We start from the raw sequence: 16,455 nt of genomic DNA on the forward strand, positions 1-16,455 counted from the left end.
TTGTAGGACGTACGAAAAATTATTGGGTGAATTTGGCTTTGAAAAACAAAAAGGCACATTGACAGGAATGAATCCTCAATCTGAAAGCCTTTTCTAAGCAGCTTTAGAAAACTCGGTCACCACTCAACGTATCCGAAACTTTCACGTGGCAATGAAACTTTCCTGTAAACTCCTGTATGGATCACAAAGAAATGGCCAATCAGCTGGCTGAAACTTCTCTGCGGCGACCTCTGTTGTCTGATGCTACTGCACACTTTATGGGCGGTTTGCCTTCCCTGGCCTGGAAATACAGTGGAATTAACTCACATTGGTGCGACTGATATGAAACTCTATCTTTACTAAAGGACACGAACCTCTCAATAAGGACTTTGCTGTGTACTGTGTCGTGAAAACATTTATGGTATCGTCTGTTACTGCACAAGGCCTCTGAGGACAAACATCTCAGGTGCGGCCAAATTGAGGCAGAATCATTCGCCTGCAGACAGCGCGGAACAGCAGATATCGTAAGTACTGATGGAGCTATTCTCACAGTAAAAGGGCGGTGTGGGAAGCCACTCGACAGGAGTTAGGATATCAAACACAGATCCTGATATGAATTTGAGCTCCATCATTTTTACCAGCGCTGCGACAGGATACAGGAAACAAGAAGAGACGAAAGGAAAAGCGCTCCTGTGCAGCTCTGGTACTCACTGACACAACCCTTTCAAATGTCTCAAAGTGTGCGCTCAGCGTAGCACTGACACACGACACGCTCGCAAGCGGTGGTTCTTCTGGCTTGCAACCTATTCTATACCGCACATAAGACCACCTCTGGCTGTCTGGATAAGTAGAACACACACACACACACACACACACACACACACACACACACACACACACACACACACACACACACACACACACACACACACACACACACACACACACACACACACACACACACACACACACACACACACACACACACACACACACACACACACACACACACACACACACACACACACACACACACACACACACACACACACACACACACACACACACACACACACACACACACACACACACACACACACACACACACACACACACACACACACACACACACACACACACACACACACACACACACACACACACACACACACACACACACACACACACACACACACACACACACACACACACACACACACACACACACACACACACACACACACACACACACACACACACACACACACACACACACACACACACACACACACACACACACACACACACACACACACACACACACACACACACACACACACACACACACACACACACACACACACACACACACACACACACACACACACACACACACACACACACACACACACACACACACACACACACACACACACACACACACACACACACACACACACACACACACACACACACACACACACACACACACACACACACACACACACACACACACACACACACACACACACACACACACACACACACACACACACACACACACACACACACACACACACACACACACACACACACACACACACACACACACACACACACACACACACACACACACACACACACACACACACACACACACACACACACACACACACACACACACACACACACACACACACACACACACACACACACACACACACACACACACACACACACACACACACACACACACACACACACACACACACACACACACACACACACACACACACACACACACACACACACACACACACACACACACACACACACACACACACACACACACACACACACACACACACACACACACACACACACACACACACACACACACACACACACACACACACACGCGGGGGAACATGAGGTCTATAATGGCTAAAAATCCTCGCTTTCTGTACGGTGCTATGAAAACAATATTTTTAGCACTTCATGGATCCCTGTGGCACCCACTAATGCCGGGATCTCCGGCTACCTTAATTGGCATTCAGCCTATCTAGAACGAGCGGCTTCTTCAATCAGTAAAAATTGCCAAAACTGATTCCCTCAAAGCCAGTTCTATATTGCGAGCTTCCCAACTAGCAAACAGGTCAGGAGAGGCAGGGCCTGGTGTGTTCCGCGACAGAAATGTCATCAATGTTTTTTAGCGTGTATTTTTATTACGTAGTGAGTAGGTTTCATGATGAATGCGGTACCTTTTACACTGGTGCAGGCATTGTCAAACTCTTTTTTTTTCTTTCTCCTCGTTATCGTTCCTTTTCGCCCAGCTCAAAGAAATGCCGGAACACTCGGGCTATGCATAACAAGTGGAACACTGTGTCGGGAATGTCGTGTACATGAAGTATAACATTTATGGACCTTGCTTCAACTAAGTTAATCATGCAGCATGATTGGCATTTCACACCAGTACTCTGGTAGCGCAAGCTGCAAACTTGTCGGGCTGCATATTCCCAAGAGAGGCACTGAGATCATGTGGTACTAAAGTAAAACTGCATGCTGCTGATCTCGGTTTTCTGGTTGGTAAGCAGCTAGAACATGTAGATGAGTGGAGTAGAGTGAAAGGGGTTCTGTGGCTTTACCACCCTTGTTCTTTGTTTTCTCTGTATCAGTGTAAATCAAGAGCAAAGGCTCAGAGCACCTGTAGTGGGCTGAAGTGACTACTTCAGCTCTGCATTAAAGCACAGCCTAACTGTTACTTGTAAATCACTAAGCAGATCATCTTTTTTTAGGGGCTAACCACTTATACTCCATAGGGCCTCCAAACACAGCATCTGCTACCGCACTAACAAAACTTGGCCACATTCTCGAACAATGTAAACAAGTGGAGGAGGAAAACAGCTCGCTCCACAAAGACAATTCCATGCCCCAGAAAGAGGCTGAGCATCTAAAATCTCAGTTACTTGATGTGAAAGTAAAGGCACTGAAAGAAAAACAAAAGAGAAAAGACCATCTCCGAGGTTAACGATTTTGTTTCAGATGAGGAACGTCTCTTGTTTTATGCAGGGTTTAATTCGTTCAAAAGTTTTGATGCCTTTGTTGAACACGTAGAAAACGTGTTCCAAACTGTGAAAACAATTGTTGGCAGGCCACCAGCACTGACAATGAAAGGATCACTGATTGCAGTGCTTCGCAGGCTCAGAGTTGCGATACTGGAGCAGGATTTCGCCTACCGCCTGAAGGTGTCAATGTGAACCGTGAGTGCTACGTACACATTTCGAGTAAATTTTCCTAACGAAATTCTGAGTCAGTTACCAATGTGGCCATCACGTAACACAGTGCATCTGTTCATATCATAGAGCTTTAAAGAATTCTACCCATCTACACGCACTGTGCTCGATTGCACAGAAACACGTTTATCGAGAACCGGTCCGACTACAACATACAAACTGATATTTATAGTAGAAAGGTCATAGCACTGCAAAAGGGCTCATCGGCATTGCGCCAAATGGTTTCGTCTCTTTTATCTAATCTCGAACCTGGAAGACTTTCTGATCGAGAAATCATTAGTTAATTTAGTTTAGGTGCTCTAGTATAGTATAATGAGAGACATTGCCAACTGCTTTCTTTAGGTCGATAGTCAGGACCAGAATGGCCTGCATATTTACCTTGTTAAAACTGGTAATAATGTCATGTGACAGTTGAAGCATGGCATCCTGTGTAGAAAACCTCCTCTGAAGCCCACTATGGTGTGTGGTAGAAGCGAGTATTCTTCGGCTTAGTCCTGCAGTCTATCAAGCACAACATGCTCCATAGGTAAGCGAGAATGGCCTTAGGTTATCGAGGTTGATCTTGTTGGGTTTTCGAATAAAAATATTAGTTGTGGTTTAACTCTGGTTAACCCCAACGCGGAAGCTTCTTTTGCCTGCTACATCATTCCCCTATCCCGCCCTATGAGTGTAAGGTGCTACATTATTGGGGACACTTCAGCTCATCCTTTAAGTGCATGACGTGAGAGCGTAAGTTACCAGTCATCATCTTCTTCTTCGTCTTCTTCATCTTCTTCGTCTTCATCTTCATCATATTCTTCGTCTTCATCTTCTGCTCCTCCTCCTCGGCTGCTCAAGGTCAAGCGTGGCCTCCGCCGGGACCACGCGACGGCTCGAAACCTGGCGCAGTATCGCTATCGCAATAAAATCATCGTGCTTCCAGGATTTGGGTTTGCTGCCACTCTCCCAGCACTCATTCAAGTAATCCGTGAGTGCTGTGACCGACTTTAGATCTAGGTTCCGCAGCATCTTATTATTGATTTTATCTGGTACTGGGGCAGATTTTGTCTTGAGTTGAGACAGTGCAGCCCAGATCTCAGCGTCCGTGAAAGGCTCCTCAAGAGCTAGGTTGTCGCGTCCCGTGTAGTTCGGGTACAAATCGCCATCTTTACGAGAGTGTACATATTTATCTTGCCGTGACGATATCAGTTCTTTCCTGCTTCTGGGATATGCCTGTATGGCGTGGTCTATAGCGTTTCTGTTGATTGTCTTGGACTGAACTGGGTCAAGGAGGTGGCGGAGAAGGTTCCACGTGTTCTTGTTTCGAAGCTGCCCGTTAAGGTCGTCGCCTGCCTGATACCAGTTCTGCCGTGTAAGGTTAATGGCGTGATCTTCAATCTCCTTCTCAAGCCGTGTAATGTGCAGCTTGAGCTTTCGATTAATTCTCCGCCTTTTCCATTTTTTCATGAGGGCGAGTCTGGCTTCCCTCATGGGGGCTAGCCTGGAGTCTATGATGGTTTGCTCCCTGTCCGTTTCTACGCTGTGCTTAAGGACGTCTTCGCATATATTCTGGACCCACATCTCCAAGTCTGAGATGCTGCACGGCGCATTACGTTACCTGTCTTTCCTGGATTTATGCTAGTCGGCGTGCTTAGACGAGTTCCATGCCGTCTTATTACGGGAGTTGGTTTTTATTGTAATGACAACAATGCAGTGGTCACTGTTAAGGTCTTTCCCGGTTTTGAGTCATGTAGGATTGATCACTTTCGAGCTAGTGACATATCAGGATTAGTGTTCCCCGATATACTATTGCCGATTCTCGGGGGTTTGGTAGTACCATTCAGTAGCGTGAGGCCCAGCTCCCGAATGTTCCCTAGTATTGTTGCACCTTTACCATTGGTTTTCGGGTAACCCCATTGATGTGATGGGCATTGATGTCCCCAACTATGATAAGCTGATTCCTTCTAGCCTTCACCACAATTTTATCGAAGAGTTTACTTGTTTCCTGACTGATCCTTAGTAGACCTGTAGAGGTTGAGTACGTAGGTGTTCCTCTGTCCCTTTTCAGCGGAAGTGATTTCAAATACTCAATTTCGTGCTGCACATAGCTGGTGTCCCTTTTGACCAGGACAGTAGTTCCTTTGTATCTGCGGCTAGCTCGCAGTTGGGTAATGGTAACATATTCTGGAAGATTAGCCACTCTGCATGGTTCTTGTAGTGCGATTATGTCTGAGTTCACAGTGGTGTTCTGGATGTGGATCTGCCGGTATACCTTCTTGCGTGCGTACCCCCTACTCCTCCACTGCCAGACTATAATTATTTTCCGTTTAGCGGAATCCGTGTTTTATTTTGGGTTGTCCCCTCCGCGCCAGATGGAGATACGGTAATTTGTTGCTGCCCAATCACACCATGCAGTACTGATCCGATGCGCTTAATCTGCTGATTTGTGCTCTCATGCGTGATCTTAAGTTGTAGAATCTCGGTGGCCTCCTGCTGCCAACGTCCGAGCCAAGCAGTGGAGTTCCCAAATTTTCACACATTTGCCATTTAAATGCTTTTTACCTCATTCATCTTTTAGAGAGTGGGACTTTTTTAGAACTCTCCTGGGGGCATTCCTCATCATTTTTCTTAGCGGCAGGGAACTCCATCTCCACAGTGGGCGCCGGTCTTTTAGTTGAGGAGACGTGATCTGTTTCGATGGGCAGGTTTTCTAGAGTTTGCGTAACGAGCCCTTTTTGAGATTTCTCACTTCTGAGGGATTGGATGAGTTTTGTTTGTAATTCTACCAACTTTTCTAGCTTGTCTAAGCGTGAAAGAAGCCTCTCAATAACGCTTGCCTGATCCCTTACTTTATCATCGTTGTCTTTTTTTCTTTCAAGAGATGGCTTTGCCCTCCGTGACATCCACTCGTTCTTGGAGTCCTTTTTTTGGCTGTGGTTCCTTAACCTTCGTCCAGATTCGCTCCTCCTTTGGATGGACTTGCTCTTGTGCCTTTGCAGAGGCGGGGAATAAGATAGAGAGTCTCCCTGGTGGCCGGCTGTGTTCCGGGTCTCCGTTCTTCCTCTTGGCTGTTGGGAGTTGTCAGTGTTAATCTTCCTGGCGCTTGTCTCTGGTGTTTTTCCTTTGGCAAAACGGAACTTTCAGTTGCTGCTGCCTTTGTTGTGGGGACCTTTGCATACAATGCATTAGGCTTTGCAGATCGGTTTCAGGTCTGCCGGGGGTACCGGGTGATTATCTCCGCATCGGTGGCATGTCACTTTTTTTATTTGGGGACATACGTCCTGTTTGTGCCCTGTCCTACAGTTGAAGCATGCTTCCACCTTGTTGAGAAACAGAGCCACTTTATTTAGTTAGGGCCCCCGGATACCGGAGCACTCTGGGGAGCGTCGTACCAGCCACGGTGACAACAATGTGGTTGGATTTCCTATACCTTCTTGCAGATATAACATCTACATCCAGGTTCATATGTCTGTAGTTGAGTCTTAGCTGCTCGTCCGATTCCCCGCTATATTCATTGTGTACAATGCCCTTGATAGAAAGTTCCGGAGCTGGTACGTAGATTTCGACAAAGTACGTCTTGCCGTTCAGGGTGAAGGCCACTACTTGTAAATAGGCTTCTCCACGAGTACTGCTTGGGATGCTGACTGTAAGAGTTTGGTTGATTGGGTGTCGGCTGGGCGATATCTTCGAATACTCGGGAGTCCTTGATGCCAGCGGCGGGGCAAATCGCCTGAAGTGTGGTGGCCCCTCCTATGAGAGGGGAGACTATCGGAACTTGTGGTCTGAAGACAACTTTGAAAGGATCGGTAGACAGCAGCGGAAGCTGTGTCTTCTTCAGAAATGGCGTCCTGGCCTTTTATCTGCCATTTATCTGCCTCAGCGTTCATATTGGGGCCTGCATCTCCGCCGGCGTTCTACCCATATGCGGACAAGACGCCGTGACCACCGGAGTTACCGCTGCCGCCCGAGCCAGCACATTAGACTTACCGTAGAGCCATGGTACTTCAATGGAGTGATCCAGGAGCTTAGTTCAGCTCTTCAGGGGCAATGGGTTGCCCCTACACAAATAGCTGTATAGCGATGCGTTCCGTGGCCTGCGGGAAGCCGAGAAATTCTACAACGACCGCGGGTCTCTCCGCATTCTTCGCCTTTCTTCGCTACACCAAGCGTGAGACGCACGGGGTCAACGCACAGAGTGGCATAAAGTGGTCCAAAAAGTTCGAACATTCCCAAAGTTTGGCTCTACCAGGTCCAGGCGAACTCAAGGATCTTGTGAGACCAAAATAAAGAACGTTGTATAAGAAGTTGCGGGTCCACAGGCCGAAATTCACAGAGCTATTGCGAAACACGCCCGTTCTTCTGAAAAAGTGTTAAATTGGGGAGAACCTCTCTCCACTGGGGCTGAGTTTGAGGCCTTAAGCTGGTCGCCACAACAAGAACTCGCCGGGTGGCTACCGTAAACGGATGAGTTTCAGATGTGGGCAGTGGAATGAACAGGGTGAGGGTACTTGCCGTAGGCATTTCGCGGTGGGTGTTTACTTTGAAATGTGAAGGGTCATAATTATGTGGACAATGTTTTAATGCCACCATTTCAAGTCGTCAAGCGTACTGTATGTTTCGTCGGTGTAACCTGTTGTTAACTTGTTATAGTGTACTGCAGCGGGGTCTGGATGGGGAAATGCAATGTGTATTCAGCATCTGACGTTCGCGTATGCGTACGATGGAAGAATCGAACAAAACAAACGACTTACTTGTCTTCTCCTTCATTGTTTTATAGTTTCGGTACTCTCTCCTTCATGCCAAATTTGTGACAAGTGCAGGCTAGCATTATAGACAATTGAAAATAAGAAAGTGATTGGATTTCTTCTCTCTGTGAGGTGTGTGTAACTGAGTAGCCCAGCGACTCAACGAAGTATCGAACTGTGAGCTACGCATAACCCTTGAGCGAGTATACAGGGTGTTTCGCGGAAGTCTGTCGAATATTCTCTTTAATAGGCGCGTCGCACAGCGATGCGGTTGCAGTCCGCTGACGGCGTCAGCGTTGCGAGTGAAAAGTTCCATGACACTGGGGAGTGGTAGCTGGCAGGTGACCAAGCCGTGCACTGATAGGTCGCCGGGTTATGTGACGTCATGAGACCAAGTGGCATGACCGATTTGGTAGGCACTGCTAATTATGCACGATGCCCCTAGGGCCCGCAGACGTGTACGTGTCGCTGGGTTATAACGGGGCTTCATACCTCTGTCGGATGGCGTTTCATATAATCGGATAGTTTACGACAGCACGCTAATGAATATGTGAATGATTATTGAGCCGCAATGTAAACTATTAATGACTATAAGCGAGGAGCAAATAACATGCACAGGTTGTTTTGTATATATCTGTCTGGATTGCGAAAAATTGTGCCGAAACTACATGTCTATTGGGGCTCAAATGCCGACCAAAAATAGCTTGAAATGGTCTACCTTTCTTGGTAAATGTAAGTTACCATCCTATTTTGCCTGAAGTTTTCGGATACGATGAAAAACTGCAGTCACCTGCAGCAGAAGTTCTGAACTGAGAGCAGGCACAAAGTAGGTGCCTAACCGTCTAATCGCGCCCGCAGTTCTCACAGAGAGTGCTTCTTTAACCCAAAATCTTAAGTTGTAGACACTCTTAGTTCGATCTGAAGGGCACGTCAATTCGTCTTGTCTTTGTTTAAAAGCACGGCAACGCTGAGTCGCAAAAATTCTAAGACTAATCCGTACAGCTCCAACATAGACTGGAACTTCGAGGCGCATAATCGTCCGCTAAGAAGCATGAGTATAGTGACCGACAGAGGTTTATTTTTTTTTTTTTTTCCTCGGCAGAATGCAATACGGGCTCCGTAATACATTACGGCCTATCAAAGACAGCACAAATATTTTTGAGATGTATAATAAGAAATTTTATAGATATCGAATATGCGGAGTCGCACATTTGCGGGTAAGCAGCATGCACATTTCACGGCTCACGCGCTTGGACTATGCTTTTCGAGATAGACGTTATAGTTGCTACCTGCTGTATAGTATGGAAACGCGTCGCAGAGGAGGCTCAAATGTATAGATGTCATCGGCGTACGTAAATATGCGAAAGCTGTAATGTACAGAAGTGGCCAAAATTTCCCGATGCCACAAATTATGGTGGAGTGTAGAAGAAAGCCTTATTCTAACATCCGAGTTAAATGATAGCATTAATGCGATATCAAGTGCCAGAATATGCCGACCGGAAGCAGAACTTGTGATCTGGGAAATTTTGACTACCCATACACGTCCTCCTGGAGGGCGATGAGCGGCAGATATAGTTGGACTGCCAACACTCTCCTCGGATACGCTCCGCCGGGTGGAATGCCCAGCTGTTGGACTATCCTCAAAGCAGATAAGAAATATCCTTCTGGTCAGATAACATTATGTGCATATTAGCAGCCGATCTGTGATTCTAACTAGCTGCAGCGCATCTGGATGGCGAATTGTTGGCACGAGATCAATGATGTTGCCAATAGGTGAGCGTCCCCTCCCCTTGTTCGCCATGGCTTCGGGGTAGACATTTTTTTTTTGTGATGTTTATTACCTCGGGGCGTAAAAGGAATGTTATGTAGGATGAGGGGTAGGATCAGATAAATAAAAAAAAAAACATAAAAAAAAGTTGGCTGAGGTAATGAAGTCTAGATGTGAACGATGATGCGGTCCCTGCGTTCAAGCGGCATGTGACGACAGATAATGGGGGAAGAGGCCGGCTGCCGCCAGGTGCCGGATCCGCGTCGGCTTCAGCGCTAGACATTCCCACAGCAGGTGGTGGATATCGGCTTAAGCATCTCGGGACTTGCAGACGGGGCACCCAGAGTGAGAATACAGATCTAAAAACAGGCCACTTTCGAGACACTGCATGTATTGGGGCAACCAAAACTCGAATCCTCCGGAGCGCCGCCTCTGAAGCATCACCTCCTCTGCACAGGTTAGACCGAAGAGGAGGCATGAGAGAACGTGTTCGGCGTCGGATGTGTTCCTTGCTTGTTAAAAGGAGTATAGCATTATCTAATTTTAAGAGGTTTAGCGATGACGAGGTTGAGGTGCAAAGACGGGTCACAGAATCCGCATGGCTTTGAGAGCTTAGAAGGTCACGCAGAATAGATTTCATACCGCTCCGGGTATATCGAGAACCTTGGTAAGTGTTTACTTGATACAATGCGTGGCTGACGATGGGGGGTGGTGTCAGTAGAATACCGATGAAACATGCAACCCAGTTTGGTCGGAGAGTTCTAGAGCGAAACAAATTTGCCAGAAGTGTCTTCAATGCCCTTCTGATAGTCACACAAGCGAAATCGAAAAGGCGAATGCTTTCGCGTTGGCCCCTCATCAATCAAATTGATTCTCCATTGTTTTTAAATAACTTATCCGAAAGGTTCAAAAAAAATGAAGGGAAAACGTCAGTGACTCCCGTCTACGGCTGCCATGGCGAATCACGTACATGCACTTTGCTTCTCGTTTAATAACTGATATCTTAGTTTGTGTTTTTATCTTTAATTGTCACTGTTATTTGTAATTAGCAATTGTTTTTTAGGACAGGCTCGTGAGCTACCGTATTATTTGCGAGACAACCCGACGTAGATAAAGCCCCACATGACCCAAGCCACGAGAAGGCGCCTACGTGGCTTAGGGTTAGCGTGTCTGACTTATTTCCCATGGGTCCCGGGTTCGATTCCCATTTCTTTCTCTGTAAATAGACGCTGCCCACTCAACCACGTGATTCAGTCTCGTGACGTTACCCAACCCACCGACCAATCAGCGTCCTTGCTTGTCATGTCACTTGCCAACTACAATCTCTTGGAGACGCGTTCGTTATTTTGCTCCCCGAACGTTGATAACAGCGCCGGCGCAGCGACTCCCCCAGAATGGACACCTTAAGCTGTCGCGTCACAACGCTCTTCGTTTGCCTAGTCTATATCTTTTAAATTTTCATTAAAAGTTCACGTTTCAGGAATGCGTGTATACAAGAGACCTTCGAGTTCGGACAAAAGTCGGATTTGCTCTTTTTTTTTTGTTTTACCCTGAGCAGATTTCTTAGCATTGAGGTTAACCATTTCTTTATCCGCAGATGCTTCTTCTAGAGTGATTATTGTTCGGAGACACACCAGGAAAATTGGCGGATATCTCCAGCGTCCTTGAGACAGACGTTGTGAATTAAAGATTGTATTTAAGGCTGTTTTCACGCTTTTTTAAAGCGAGGTTCTTAAATGCATCATTAGCAGCGGAACGCGGCATCCACGAAAAGTTGTGCAGAAATCGTCAAGTCGGTCAAGGAGGAATGTGACGTCACTATCCTGGAGACCCGAGAAAATTGGGTAGCGTTATTTAAGACTAACTTGCGAAGGCATTTTTTTTTTTTTTGTGAGGCTTTAATTTCGGTGGATGTGTTCCTAAATTCATTTTTTTCCCTCATAATGCGTTTGCGTGTTTGTTGCACATTGAATCGGCGGTATATTCGAACCTTGTCACTGCAAACAGACGAGAGTTTCCGAATTTGTACGAGTGCGTCGAAGCCAGTCGTTATAAACCATTGCTTAGATGGCGCAGCCACCACACTCTCCAGTTGCATTCAACTATTGATATAACAGTAACATAAATATACGCATCAAAACACACGTCAGTAGTTACAGATACCGCTGTGCGTTCTTACGTGCCCCTCTAACAAGCTTGAAGCAACTAACCTCTCGCCCTATGGGTTGCATGCCCGCCTGGCGCTCAAATTGCCTGGGTTTTAACCCGCATTAACAGACTCATGGAGCAAAAACAACATTGATGTGCTCGTTAACGGCACCAGGAGGCGCCACTAGTCCAAATTTAGGACTCTTCAGTTCAGCGCAGGCTTCAGGCTTCAGTTTCAGCGCAGTTAAGTCGGGTCTGATGATTTTCAACGGCTCAACTGATCAGGGTCTTAAAATTCAAGGCCTTGAAATACCTAGAGTAGCAGAATATAAATATTTGGGGGTATGGGTAAACGAAGGATTGGCATACATTGGAAAGCATGAGCAATCACTTAAGGCCAAAGGGCGAAGGAATGCCGGGATAATGAAGCATAAGGAATTGTGGGGATACAATATTTGTGAGGTATTGAGGGGTATTTGGAAAGGAATTATGGTGCCCGGACTTACTTTCGGAAATGCGGTTTTGTGCCTAAAATCAGAGGTACAGTCGACATTAAAAACAAATCAGAGATCCGTTGGACGATTAGCACTAGGTGCCCACGGCAAAACTACAAATGAGGCGGTACAGGGAGATATGGGCTGGGCATCTTTCGAAGTACGGGAAGCTCAGAGTAAAATATTATATGAGGAACGCCTGAGGAAATTGGACAGTAACAGATGGGCAGCTAAAGTATTTAAATATCTGTACTTAAAAAGCGTTGACTCACAATGGAGGAAAAGAACTAGGAAACTAACTAGTAAGTATGCTAGTAACAAGGACGGAGAAATAAAGAGCATTAAGCAACAGGTGAAAAACACAGAAGGTAAAAATTGGATAAATTCGATGGAAAAAAAAAAAAAAAAAAAAACAGAGTGTGGAATTATACCGAAAGTGGAAAATGCAGATCAGGAAGGAAGATTTCTTTGATAACTCAAGAGGCAGTGCTCTACTTTTTGAAGCTAGATCAGGGTGCCTTAGAACACGCAGCTACAAAAAGAAGTTTAACAATGGAGATGACGCATGTGCTGTATGTGGAAACTCCAGTGAAACAATTGACCATATTATATTCGAATGCAATGGCATCCATCCGGATGTTGATGCAGGCGCAATCACTGTTTCTGAAGCTCTGGGGTTTAGAGATACCAGTGGCCGGGTGAATAAGCCGGCGGTGGAAACTAGCAAAAAACGGCTGGAAGATTGGTGGCTTAAAAGCAGAGAAGTGACATAATGTTAGTAATGTAGGAGCAAAATTTAATAAATATAATGATGGTTTAGTTAACCATTCTAAATCAATAATTAAGATATATGGAGAAAAATGAGCATGATAGCTACTGCTACCATCCCGTTTCAAAGGGGACGCTCCTATATTCCATCCCATCCAGGATCGGGCTAGAATTTTCCCTGAGTAACAATCTTGTACCATCGCCATGTATTTATTGGAGGTAGAAAATTAAGAAGGCTTGTTCATAGTTAGTACTTATTCACCTGACATTATTATGAAGTAACACTTAATTACTATAAATGCCCACAAGAGTTTCTAAAAACTGTTTGATAGTAACCGGTCGACATGGCGAGGCCGATCTGCCTTGGTGGACGGAACCGTGGCAGACAGTAGGAACTGAAAAAATGTATTCGTTGAATGCATTCCTGCATTAAAAGCATCCGCAGAACGTGTCCACAGAAAGTGTTTGTCCATGCCTCCAAAACTGGTGGTCGGTACTCCCAAAATTTGACCCGTGATGATTTGACCAAATGTGCTGTCCAATATAATTCGAGTATGGCTAACTCATTGGTGACATCTACATTGACCATTCTCAGAAGTTGTTCCTCTGGACCTCTAAAATATGATTTCATCCGAGTTTGACGAAACACGTAAATTAATTCGGGCATGCCCAATTCAGTGGTGACTTCCAAATTTATATGGATCACCCCCTAAATTTTGCTTCTCGAACGCAAGAAATTTCACTTCGTCAGAGTTTGAAAAAAAAAAAAAAAAATGGTGTCAAACCCAATTTGAGTATGGCCAACTCAGCGGCGACTCCCAGATTTAGGCGGGCTACCACCAATATGTGCGCCGCCGGGGTGACGCAGTGGTTACGGCGCCCGACTACTGTTCCCAGGGATGCGGGATCGAATCCCGGCCTCGGCGGCCGCTTTTCCATGGAGGCGAAAAGCAAGGCGCCCGTGTGCTGTGCGATGTCAGTGCACGTTAAAGAACCCCAGGTGGTCGAAATTTCCGGAGTCCTCCACTACGGCGTCTCTCATAGCCTGAGTTGCTTTGGGACTTTAAACCCCACAAACCAAACCAACCACCAACATGTGCCCCTCCCCCCCCCCCCTGACCTTTAATAATTTGACTTCTTACGAAGTTGACTACAATTGATGTCCAGCCTAATTTGACTATGACCAACTCAGTGGTGACTTCCAAATTTAGGTGGGCCATCTCCACATTTGGCATGCTTCTCAACGCATTGGAGGCGACGTGCACCCATGGAATTCTAAAGCGAAAGCATTTCCTGCTTCAGTGGCGTCATCAGAGCATGTCACGAAGCGCGCCATGAGGGCGTGTCCTCATGAACTGTCAGTGCTTGCGCATTAATAAGCAGAAAATTGTGTCTACGCCAGGCCTCTAACATTCCATGTCCCATCCGGGCGCCAGCCGGGCGCTAAGCACTACTATATACTTCAACTTCCTGCGAACGTGTTCGCAATTCTCCTTGTCTTGAGTAAGGACGCTGGAAAAAAATAAGGAATGCAATTTAAAAATTACAGTAAATCAAAACGACTACGCGTCTAGTGTCGCAACAGCAGCGGCAACAACGACGCTCAGGGTTTCGCATTTCCCCAGTGCAGGTTCTGCAGTGTTCACCTTACACGCATGTTGCCGAACACGCTAGAGAATAGTCCACTCGACGCAGGCTTGTACAGATTTGAAGCAAGCGGGGTCATTCGTTTTTACCTTCACCGAGCGTAAACATTAATTAACGGACCACTGAAATTTTCACGATGAAGTGAATTTGAAATAAAGCGGGTGAAGTATCTTGAACAAACCTCGGGAGCTCGGTCTTGGTATCGGGAAAGCACTACTACCCGCCTGCCTGCCCGCCTGCCCGCTCGCCTCTCCCTTAGTGTGTGCGTATGTGGTGCATGCGCGCGCGCGTGTGCGTGTGTGCGCGCGTGCGTGCGTGCGTGCGTGCGTGCGTGCGTGCGTGCGTGCGTGCGTGCGTGCGTGCGCGTGCGGGCTAAGCAGGGAGACAACAGGCCTCGGCAAATAGGAAGGTTCCAACACTCGCGATGAAGGATGTGTCACGTTCGAAGGCGCGTTGATGAGTGTCTCCACTACAAGCACCCGCTATGTTTGAGTGTAAAAATTCGGAGACTTCGTTAGCCATCCCGGGCCATCGGTCACCGCCCCCGAACAACCTGATAAAGAGCAGGCTGGATTGGCTTGATGCCTAAAACAGTGGCCGCAATCCTGAGCTGCAGCGAAACGACGAAACAACCAGCAAAAGCGGCGTCGACGAACGGGCTGCGCGCGTGGCCACGTTGCCACATTGCCTGCATCAACGACAAAGAAGTCACGGTGCGCAACGCAGAGTGTAGCGCGACCTGTGTATCTGAGAACAAAATGTGTGCGAATTCGCTCTGTCACTGCAGTTTCGACGAGGTTCCCTTACTGCAGGAGTACTCTGAGCGCTTCCGTCTGGACTTTTTGGTGGCAAATCTGCAAGCATTTCATCTGTGTACCACTTACTAATTGAGCAACTGCAAGTTACCACACTCTTCAGCGTTAAGCGGTCAAGTCATTCGATCCCACCGCGTCTGCCACCTCCCAACAGTGTCATCACGTTACCTGACCCACATGCAGTCATTGTGTACCGCGGCCGCCAGCCACATGTGCACAGGTGGGTCGCGATGGGTGGTATTTGGTAGCGATGGCGTAGGCGGTATTGCACCCGCAATGCTAAATGTCTCTGCGCAGCACAGCGTAACGGATGTACTACATGTTTGCTTATAATAATTCGTTATTTCGGTAGCATTTTTATTGATCATAATAACTTGGTTGGTTTGTGGTGTTTAACGTCCCAAAGCGACTCAGGCTATGAGAGACGCCGTAGTGGAGAACTCCGGAAATTTCGACCACCTCGGGTTCTTTAGCGTTCACTGGCATCGCACAGCACACGGGCGCCTTGCTTTTCGCCTCCATCGAAAAGCGGCCGCCGATGCCGGGATTCGATCCCGCGTTCTTGGGAACAGTAGTCGAGCGCCGTAACCACTGCGCCACCCCGGCGGGGCGATCATGATAACTGTTATTTCTCAACGCTATCTATTAAAGAGAATATCTCTTCATCCTTGATTATTCCTCAAGTATGCTCACGCATATGTAATAAGTTATTGAGCAAAAGAAGGTGTTTGCGTAATAGATGCATTGATCTTTCTCGTATAGGATTGCCTTTAAGTGCCTTCTGCATAGTAGTCTACATAGTTGCTGAAAATTGCGAGC

The sequence above is a fragment of the Amblyomma maculatum genome, chromosome 4, assembly GCF_055883805.1.
Source record: "Amblyomma maculatum isolate TAMU_Amacu chromosome 4, ASM5588380v1, whole genome shotgun sequence".
Classification (NCBI taxonomy): Eukaryota; Metazoa; Arthropoda; class Arachnida; order Ixodida; family Ixodidae; genus Amblyomma; species Amblyomma maculatum.